Below are 12,454 nucleotides of genomic sequence, written 5' to 3'. Positions count from 1 at the left end.
CTTATACTGAGCGCTGTATATATAATGTGCTGATAATACAGGGGGTGTACTCACTTATACTGAGCACTGTATATATAATGTACTGATAATACAGGGGTGTACTCACTTATACTGAGCACTGTATATATCATGTACTGATAATACAGGGGTGTACTCACTTATACTGAGTGCTGTATATATAATGTGCTGATAATACAGGGGGTGTACTCACTTATACTGAGCACTGTATATATAATGTACTGATAATACAGGGGTGTACTCACTTATACTGAGTGCTGTATATATAATGTACTGACAATACAGGGGTGTACTCACTTATACTGAGCGCTGTATATATAATGTGCTGATAATACAGGGGGTGTACTCACTTATACTGAGCACTGTATATATAATGTACTGATAATACAGGGGTGTACTCACTTATACTGAGCACTGTATATATAATGTACTGATAATACAGGGGTGTACTCACTTATACTCAGCCCTGTATATATAATGTACTGATAATACAGGGGGGTGTTCTCACTTATACTGAGCGGTGTATATATAATGTACTGATAATACAGGGGTGTACTCACTTATACTCAGCCCTGTATATATAATGTACTGATAATACAGGGGGGTGTACTCACTTATACTGAGCCCTGTATATATAATGTACTGATAATACAGGGGTGTACTCACTTATACTGAGCACTGTATATATAATGTACTGATAATACAGTGGTGTACTCACTTATACTGAGCGCTGTATATATAATGTACTGATAATACAGGGGGGTGTACTCACTTACACTGAGCACTGTATATATAATGTACTGATAATACAGGGGTGTATTCACTTACACTGAGCGCTGTATATATATAATGTACTGATAATACAGGGGTGTACTCACTTATACTGAGCCCTGTATATATAATGTACTGATAATACAGGGGTGTACTCATTTATACTGAGCTCTGTATATATAATGTACTGATAATACAGGGGTGTTCTCACTTATACTGAGCGCTGTATATATAATGTACTGATAATACAGGGGGTGTACTCACTTATACTGAGCACTGTATATATAATGTACTGATAATACAGGGGGGTGTACTCACTTAAACTGAGCACTGTATATATAATGTACTGATAATACAGGGGGGTGTACTCACTTATACTGAGCCCTGTATATATAATGTACTGATAATACAGGGGTGTACTCACTTATACTGAGCACTGTATATATAATGTACTGATAATATAGGGGTGTACTCACTCATACTGAGCACTGTATATATAATGTTCTGATAATACAGGGGTGTACTCACTCATACTGAGCACTGTATATATAATGTACTGATAATACAGGGGTGTACTCACTTATACTGAGCACTGTATATATAATGTACTGATAATACAGGGGTGTACTCACTCATACTGAGCACTGTATATATAATGTACTGATAATACAGGGGTGTTCTCACTTATACTGAGCACTGTATATATAATGTACTGATAATACAGGGGTGTACTCACTTATACTGAGCGCTGTATATATAATGTACTGATAATATAGGGGTGTACTCACTTATACTGAGCCCTGTATATATAATGTATTGATAATACAGGGGTGTACTCACTTATTCTGAGTTCTGTATATCTAATGTACTGATAATACAGGGGTGTACTCACTTATACTGAGCTCTGTATATATAATGTACTGATAATACAGGGGTGTACTCACTTATACTGATCTCTGTATATATAATGTATTGATAATACAGGGGTGTACTCACTTATACTGAGCCCTGTATATAAAATGTACTGATAATACAGGGGTGTACTCACTTATACTGAGCGCTGTATATATAATGTACTGAAAATACAGGGGTGTACTCACTTATACTGAGCCCTGTATATACAGTGCCTACAAGTAGTATTCAACCCCCTGCAGATTTAGCTGGTTGACACATGCGGAATTAACTTGGCATTGTGACATTTGGACTGTAGATCAGCCTGGAAGTGGGAAATGCGCTGCAGCAAATTATTATTATTTTTTTTTTTACACGTTAAAAGTTAATTCAGAGTGTCATTTATTATTCAACCCCTCAAACCACAAGAATTCTGTTTGGTCCCCCAAAAGTATTAAGAAGTAGTTCAGGCACCAAGAATAATGAGCTTCACATGTGTGGATTAAAGATCTCTTTTGCCAGCCTTTTCTGACTATTTAAGACCCTCCCCAAACTTGTGAACAGCACTCAGACATGGTCAACATGGGAAAGACAAAGGAGCATTCCAAGGCCATCAGAGACAAGATCGTGGAGGGTCACAAGGCTGGCAAGGGGTACAAAACCCTTTCCAAGGAGTTGGGCCTACCTGTCTCCACTGTTGGGAGCATCATCCGTAAGTGGAAGGCTTATGGAACTACTGTTAGCCTTCCACGGCCAGGACAGCCTTTGAAAGTGTCCTCCCGTGCCGAGGCCAGGCTTGTCCGAAGAGTCAAGGCTAACCCAAGGAAAACAAGGAAGGAGCTCCGGGAAGATCTCATGGCAGTGGGGACATTGGTTTCAGTTAATGCCATAAGTAACGTACTCCACCGCAATGGTCTCCGTTCCAGACGAGCCCGTAAGGTACCTTTACTTTCAAAGCGTCATGTCAAGGCTCGTCTACAGTTTGCTCATGATCACTTGGAGGACTCTGAGACAGACTGGTTCAAGGTTCTATGGTCTGATGAGACCAAGATCGAGATCTTTGGTGCCAACCACACACGTGACGTTTGGAGACTGGATGGCACTGCATACGACCCCAAGAATACCATCCCTACAGTCAAGCATGGTGGTGGCAGCATCATGCTGTGGGGCTGTTTCTCTGCCAAGGGGCCTGGCCATCTGGTCCGCATCCATGGGAAGATGGATAGCACGGCCTACCTGGAGATTTTGTCCAAGAACCTCCGCTCCTCCATCAAGGATCTTAAGATGGGTCGTAATTTCATCTTCCAACAAGACAACGACCCAAAGCACACAGCCAAGAAAACCAAGGCCTGGTTCAAGAGGGAAAAAGTCAAGGTGTTGGAGTGGCCTAGTCAGTCTCCTGACCTTAACCCAATTGAAAACTTGTGGAAGGAGCTCAAGAATAAAGTCCACATGAGACACCCAAAGAACCTAGATAACTTGGAGAAGATCTGCATGGAGGAGTGGGCCAAGATAACTCCACAGACCTGTGCCGGCCTGATCAGGTCTTATAAAAGACGATTATTAGCTGTAATTGCAAACAAGGGTTATTCCACAAAATATTAAACATAGGGGTTGTATAATAATTGACCCACACTTTTATGTTTAAAATTTAATAAAATTCAACTGAGCAACATAACTTTTTGGTTTGTAAGATTTATGCTTCTGTTCATAAAACCTACTCTCGTTTGCAGTTTGAAGGCTCTAACTTATTTGCATCTTATCAAACAAGCTAAATCTGCAGGGGGTTGAATACTACTTGTAGGCACTGTATAATGTACTGATAATACAGGGGTGTACTCACTTATGCTGAGCTCTGTACATATAATGTACTGATAATACAGGGGGGTGTACTCACTTAAACTGAACGCTGTATATATAATGTACTGATAATACAGGGGTGTACTCACTTATACTGAGCACTGTATATATAATGTACTGATAATACGGGGGTGTACTCACTTATACTGAGTGCTGTATATATAATGTACTGATAATACAGGGGTGTACTCACTTATACTGAATGCTGTATATATAATGTACTGATAATACAGGGGTGTACTCACTTATACTGAGCACTGTATATATAATGTACTGATAATACAGGCGGGTGTACTCACTTATACTGAGCCCTGTATATATAATGTACTGATAATACAGGGGTGTACTCACTTATACTGAGCGCTGTATATATAATGTACTGATAATACAGGCGGGTGTACTCACTTATACTGAGCCCTGTATATATAATGTACTGATAATACAGGGGTGTACTCACTTATACTGAGCACTGTATATATAATGTACTGATAATACAGGTGGGTGTACTCACTTATACTGAGCCCTGTATATATAATGTAATGATAATACAGGGGTGTACTCACTTATACTGAGCGCTGTATATATAATGTACTGATAATACAGGGGGGTACTCACTTATACTGAGCGCTGTATATATAATGTACTGATAATACAGGGGTGTACTCACTTATACTGAGCGCTGTATATATAATGTACTGATAATACAGGGGTGTACTCACTTATACTGAGCACTGTATATATAATGTACTGATAATACAGGCGGGTGTACTCACTTATACTGAGCCCTGTATATATAATGTACTGATAATACAGGGGTGTACTCACTTATACTGAGCGCTGTATATATAATGTACTGATAATACAGGGGTGTACTCACTTATACTGAGCGCTGTATATATAATGTACTGATAATACAGGGTGTACTCACTTATACTGAGCACTGTATATATAATGTACTGATAATACAGGCGGGTGTACTCACTTATACTGAGACCTGTATATATAATGTACTGATAATACAGGGGTGTACTCACTTATACTGAGCGCTGTATATATAATGTACTGATAATACAGGGGGGTACTCACTTATACTGAGCGCTGTATATATAATGTACTGATAATACAGGGGTGTACTCACTTATACTGAGCGCTGTATATATAATGTACTGATAATACAGGGGTGTACTCACTTTTGCTGAGCGCTGTATATATAATGTACTGATAATACAGGGGTGTACTCACTTTTGCTGAATGCTGTATTTATAATGTACTGATAATACAGGGGGGTGTACTCACTTTTGCTGAGCACTGTATATATAATGTACTGATAATACATGGGTGTACTCACTTATACTGAGCACTGTATATATAATGTACTGATAATACAGGGGTGTACTCACTTATGCTGAGTGCTGTATATATAATGTTCTGATAATACAGGGGTGTACTCACTTATACTGAGCGCTGTATATATAAAGTACTGATAATACATGGGTGTACTCACTTATACTGAGCACTGTATATATAATGTACTGATAATACAGGGGTGTACTCACTTATGCTGAGTGCTGTATATATAATGTACTGATAATACAGGGGTGTACTCACTTATACTGAGCGCTGTATATATAAAGTACTGATAATACATGGGTGTACTCACTTATACTGAGCACTGTATATATAATGTACTGATAATACAGGGGTGTACTCACTTATGCTGAGTGCTGTATATATAATGTACTGATAATACAGGGGTGTACTCACTTATGCTGAATGCTGTATATATAATGTACTGATAATACAGGGGTGTACTCACTCATACTGAGCTCTGCATATATAATGTACTGATAATACAGGGGTGTACTCAATTATACTGAGCTCTGTATATATAATGTACTGATAATACAGGGGTGTACTCACTTATACTGAGAGTTGTATATATAATGTACTTATAATACAGGGGTGTACTCACTTATACTGTGCGCTGTATATATAATGTATTTATATAGAGGGGTGTACTCACTTATACTGAACTCTGTATATATAATGTACTGATAATACAGGGGGTGTACTCACTTATACTGAGAGCTGTATATATAATGTACTTATAATACAGGGGTGTACTCACTTATACTGTGCGCTGCATATATAATGTACTTATAATAGAGGGGTGTACTCACTTATACTGAACTCTGTATATATAATGTACTGATAATACAAGGGGTGTACTCACTTATACTGAGCACTGTATATATAATGTACTGATAATACAGGGGTGTACTCACTTATACTGAGCCCTATATATATAATGTACTGATAATACAGAGGTGTACTCACTTATACTGAGCGCTGTATATATAATGTACTGATAATACAGGTGTGTACTCACTTATACTGAGGCCTGTATATATAATGTACTGATAATACAGGGGTGTACTGACTTATACTGAGCACTGTATATATAATGTACTGATAATACAGGGGTGTACTCACTTATACTGAGCACTGTATATATAATGTACTGATAATACAGGGGTGTACTCACTTATACGGAGCCCTATATATATAATGTACTGATAATACAGAGGTGTACTCACTTATACTGAGCGCTGTTTATATAATGTACTGATAATACAGGGATGTACTCACTTATACTGAGCGCTGTATATATAATGTACTGATAATACAGGGGTGTACTCACTTATGCTGAGCGCTGTATATATAATGTACTGATAATACAGGGGTGTACTCACTTATACTGAGGCCTGTATATATAATGTACTGATAATACAGGGGTGTACTCACTTATACTGAGCACTGTATATATAATGTACTGATAATACAGGGGTGTACTCACTTATACTGAGCACTGTATATATAATGTACTGATAATACAGGGGTGTACTCACTTATACTGAGCGCTGTATATATAATGTACTGATAATACACGGATGTACTCACTTATACTGAGCACTGTATATATAATGTAGTGATAATACAGGGGTGTACTCACTTATACTGAGCACTGTATATATAATGTACTGATAATACAGGGGTGTACTCACTTATACTGAGCACTGTATATATAATGTACTGATAATACAGGGGTGTACTCACTTATACTGAGCACTGTATATATAATGTACTGATAATACAGGGGTGTACTCACTTATACTGAGCACTGTATATATAATGTACTGATAATACAGGGATGTACTCACTTATACTGAGCACTGTATATATAATGTACTGATAATACATGGGTGTACTCACTTATACTGAGCACTGTATATATAATGTACTGATAATACAGGGGTGTACTCACTTATACTGAGCGCTGTATATATAATGTACTGATAATACAGGGATGTACTCACTTATACTGAGCACTGTATATATAATGTACTGATAATACAGGGGTGTACTCACTTATACTGAGCACTGTATATATAATGTACTGATAATACAGGGGTGTACTCACTTATTCTGAGCACTGTATATATAATGTACTGATAATACAGGGTGTACTCACTTACACTGAGCCCTGTATATATAATGTACTGATAATACAGGGGTGTACTCATTTATACTGAGCTCTGTATATATAATGTACTGATAATACAGGGGTGTACTCATTTATACTGAGCCCTGTATATATAATGTACTGATAATACAGGGGTGTACTCATTTATACTGAGCTCTGTATATATAATGTACTGATAATACAGGGGTGTACTCATTTATACTGAGCTCTGTATATATAATGTACTGATAATACAGTGGTGTACTAACTTATGCTGAGTGCTGTATATATAATGTACTGATAATACAGGGGTGTACTCACTTATGCTGAGTTGTGTATATATAATGTACTGATAATACAGGGGTGTACTCACTTATACTGAGTTCTGTATATATAATGTACTGATAATACAGGGGTATACTCACTTATACTCAGCCCTGTATATATAATGTACTGAAAATACAGGGGGGTGTACTCACTTATACTGAGCGCTGTATATATAATGTGCTGATAATACAGGGGTGTACTCACTTCTACTGAGCACTGTATATATAATGTACTGATAATACAGGGTTGTACTCACATATACTGAGCACTGTATATATAATGTACTGATAATACAGGGGTGTACTCACTTATACTGAGCCCTGTATATATAATGTACTGATAATACAGGGGTGTACTCACTTATACTGAGCCCAGTATATATAATGTACTGATAATACAGGGGTGTACTCACTTATACTGAGCGCTGTATATATAATGTACTGATAATACAGGGATGTACTCACTTATACTGAGCACTGTATATATAATGTACTGATAATACAGGGGTGTACTCACTTATACTGAGCCCTGTATATATAATGTACTGATAATACAGGGGTGTAGTCACTTATACTGAGCGCTGTACATATAATGTACTGATAATACAGGGGTGTACTCACTTATACTGAGCGCTGTATATATAATGTACTGATAATACAGGGGATGTACTCACTTATACTGAGCGCTGTATATTTAATGTACTGATAATACAGGGATGTACTCACTTATACTGAGCGCTGTATAAATAATGTACTGATAATACAGGGGTGTACTCACTTATACTGAGCGCTGTATATATAATGTACTGATAATACAGGGGTGTAGTCACTTATACTGAGCGCTGTATATATAATGTACTGATAATACAGGGGTGTAGTCACTTATACTGAGCGCTGTATATATAATGTACTGATAATACAGGGGTGTACTCACTTATACTGAGCGCTGTATATATAATGTACTGATAATACAGGGGTGTACTCACTTATGCTGAGCGCTGTATATATAATGTACTGATAATACTGGGATGTACTCACTTATACTGAGCGCTGTATATATAATGTACTGATAATACAGGGGTGTAGTCACTTATATTGAGCGCTGTATATATAATGTACTGATAATACAGGGGTGTACTCACTTATGCTGAGCGCTGTATATATAATGTACTGATAATACTGGGATGTACTCACTTATACTGAGCGCTGTATATATAATGTACTGATAATACAGGGGTGTACTCACTTATACTGAGCGCTGTATATATAATGTACTGATAATACAGGGGTGTACTCACTTATGCTGAGCGCTGTATATATAATGTACTGATAATACAGGGGTGTACTCACTTATACTGAGCGCTGTATATATAATGTACTGATAATACTGGGATGTACTCACTTATACTGAGCGCTGTATATATAATGTACTGATAATACAGGGGTGTACTCACTTATACTGAGCCCTGTATATATAATGTACTGATAATACAGGGGTGTAGTCACTTATATTGAGCGCTGTATATATAATGTACTGATAATACAGGGGTGTAGTCACTTATACTGAGCGCTGTATATATAATGTACTGATAATACAGGGGTGTACTCACTTATACTGAGCGCTGTATATATAATGTACTGATAATACAGGGGTGTACTCTCTTATGCTGAGCGCTGTATATATAATGTACTGATAATACAGGGATGTACTCACTTATACTGAGCACTGTATATATAATGTACTGATAATATAGGGATGTACTCACTTATACTGAGCGCTGTATATATAATGTACTGATAATACAGGGGTGTACTCACTTATACTGAGCGCTGTATATATAATGTACTGATAATATAGGGATGTACTCACTTATACTGAGCGCTGTATATATAATGTACTGATAATACAGGGGTGTACTCACTTATACTGAGCGCTGTATATATAATGTACTGATAATACAGGGATGTACTCACTTATACTGAGCACTGTATATATAATGTACTGATAATACAGGGGTGTACTCACTTATACTGAGCACTGTATATATAATGTACTGATAATACAGGGGTGTACTCACTTATACTGAGCACTGTATATATAATGTACTGATAATACAGGGGTGTACTCACTTACACTGAGCACTGTATATATAATGTACTGATAATACAGGGGTGTACTCACTTATACTGAGCCCTGTATATATAATGTACTGATAATACAGGGGTGTACTCACTTATACTGAGTGCTGTATATATAATGTACTGATAATACAGTGGTGTACTAACTTATGCTGAGTGCTGTATATATAATGTACTGATAATACAGGGGTGTACTCACTTATGCTGAGCACAGTATATATAATGTACTGATAATACAGGGGTGTACTCACTTATACTGAGTTCTGTATATATAATGTACTGATAATACAGGGGTGTACTCACTTATACTCAGCCCTGTATATATAATGTACTGAAAATACAGGGGGGTGTACTCACTTATACTGAGCGCTGTATATATAATGTGCCGATAATACAGGGGTGTACTCACTTCTACTGAGCACTGTATATATAATGTACTGATAATACAGGGGTGTACTCACTTATACTGAGCCCTGTATATATAATGTACTGATAATACAGGGGTGTACTCACTTATACTGAGCCCAGTATATATAATGTACTGATAATACAGGGGTGTACTCACTTATACTGAGCGCTGTATATATAATGTACTGATAATACAGGGGATGTACTCACTTATAGTGAGCGCTGTATATATAATGTACTGATAATACAGGGGTGTACTCACTTATACTGAGCACTGTATATATAATGTACTTATAATACAGGGGTGTAGTCACTTATACTGAGCGCTGTATATATAATGTACTGATAATACAGGGGTGTACTCACTTATACTGAGCGCTGTATATATAATGTACTGATAATACAGGGGTGTAGTCACTTATACTGAGCGCTGTATATATAATGTACTGATAATACAGGGGTGTACTCACTTATACTGAGCCCTGTATATATAATGTACTTATAATACAGGGGTGTAGTCACTTATACTGAGCGCTGTATATATAATGTACTGATAATACAGGGGTGTACTCACTTATACTGAGCGCTGTATATATAATGTACTGATAATACAGGGGTGTACTCACTTATGCTGAGCGCTGTATATATAATGTACTGATAATACTGGGGTGTACTCACTTATACTGAGCGCTGTATATATAATGTACTGATAATACAGGGGTGTACTCACTTATACTGAGCTCAGTATATATAATGTACTGATAATACAGGGGTGTACTCACTTATACTGAGCGCTGTATATATAATGTACTGATAATACAGGGGTGTACTCACTTATACTGAGTTCTGTATATATAATGTACTGATAATACAGGGGTGTACTCACTTATACTGAGCTCAGTATATATAATGTACTGATAATACAGGGGTGTACTCACTTAAACTGAGCTCAGTATATATAATGTACTGATAATAGGGGGGTGAAGTTGACGCGCCCCTGGGCCTGTGTCGCGCTGCGTTGCGCACGCGGGAGCTTACCCGGAGCCGGATCTCTTGGGGGTTGTAGTCTCGTGGCGGCGACCCGGTCCGTGCCCAGGGAGTCAAACTGAGCGGCGATGTACTAGCAGTAGATGGTTGATGACTACGCCACCCGTTGAATGCAGCTATGGAGCTGCCGCTGCAGGGAGACCGCTGAGGCCGGTGGAAGGATGGTGCAGCGTGGATGGTATAACCCCCAACGGGAGGGGTATGGCCTCAGGGCAGCCGACGTGGATGATGGGGGTAGCAGGAACCACTCAGAGACGGTGCGGTGTAGTTCAGGGTCTTTACTGGTGACAAAGATAGACCCTCCCGGAGTACTTGCTAGTGATAGGGGCCTGGTCAGTCCTTGAGCAGATGGGATCTCCCCTGGCCAGGCGGAGTTGTAGGCCTTCCCAACTAACTGTACTCTTCTGGCTACCTTGCTAGAGGCGGGAATAAGTAGCCCACGTCCCTGAGTGTACCGTGTGGTGCTCACCCGTATGGCCGGTGACTCGGGGCCTTCTAATGGCTTCCGCTCCACGATGGCGGTGCTGGTCCCACGCGTGTGACCGTGCCTTCGGGCTTCTGGGCCTGAGGACCTGAAATCCTCTGCCGGACGGTTTCTGCTGCTGGGTAGGAGTTAGTCCCCACAGCCTCGGACTCCGGGTCCGGTAAGCAATCTTCTCAGTCAGGGCGAGCTCTGCAGCTGCCAGCCCCTGACTCGTTGTAACACTGCTCCCCACAGAGCTCCTGATGTTTCTTGCTATGCTGCTTCTCTTCTCTACTCTTGTTCTGTCTTCTTTCTCACTAACCCTGCCTCAGCCCCGGGTTTATATAGGGGAAGTCCTTCCCCTCCCAAGACTGGGCAGGAGGTGTGGCATGCACAGGATCCCTGACCAAAGGACCTCCCACCTGCTCTCAGACGTAATATCTCTATCACTGTGGCAACCAGACCCCTGGGGTGTCACATTCCCCCCTAGTGAAATTTAGTACTCCGGGACTAAACATATTTTTTTTTTTTTTAGAAAAACATAACAAGGTATAACAATAACAATACAATAAGAAAAACACATAAGATGGTTACGGCGTGTCCGCAACCGGGTGCAGTTTTGAAAAGCAAGGTGTCCATTTCACCAAAACAGGGAGACGTAACCAGGTAGGGGCCTGTCCTGCCCCGAGTCCTTAACAGTCTTTAGTCCATCCTGGGTTACGCTCCAACTATGTACAAGGATTCCCGGTAAATCCACCAAGGACTCCTAAAAAGACCTAGAAACACAAAATTATACACAAGCAACTATAAACAAGTAAACATTATAAGATAGCTTAAACATTTAGATCCTCCAACGTGCGGGTAGCTGGCCTCTAGTGGCCCTAGTGGACCTACGGAGCTGACTGTCTGGCCCTGAACTACAGGGTGTAGGAGCTGTCAAGGGTAAACTGGGCAGCTGTCTATGGGCCCTCTGGCTCACTAGGGGTATGGCAGGCTCACTATAAGCAG

This window comes from Phyllobates terribilis, unplaced genomic scaffold (genome assembly GCF_046119375.1).
Source record: "Phyllobates terribilis strain yellow unplaced genomic scaffold, ASM4611937v1 Scaffold_7__3_contigs__length_470593459, whole genome shotgun sequence".
Taxonomy (NCBI): domain Eukaryota; kingdom Metazoa; phylum Chordata; class Amphibia; order Anura; family Dendrobatidae; genus Phyllobates; species Phyllobates terribilis.
The sequence above is the reverse complement of the archived record's forward strand: the minus strand, read 5'-3'. Positions refer to the sequence as shown.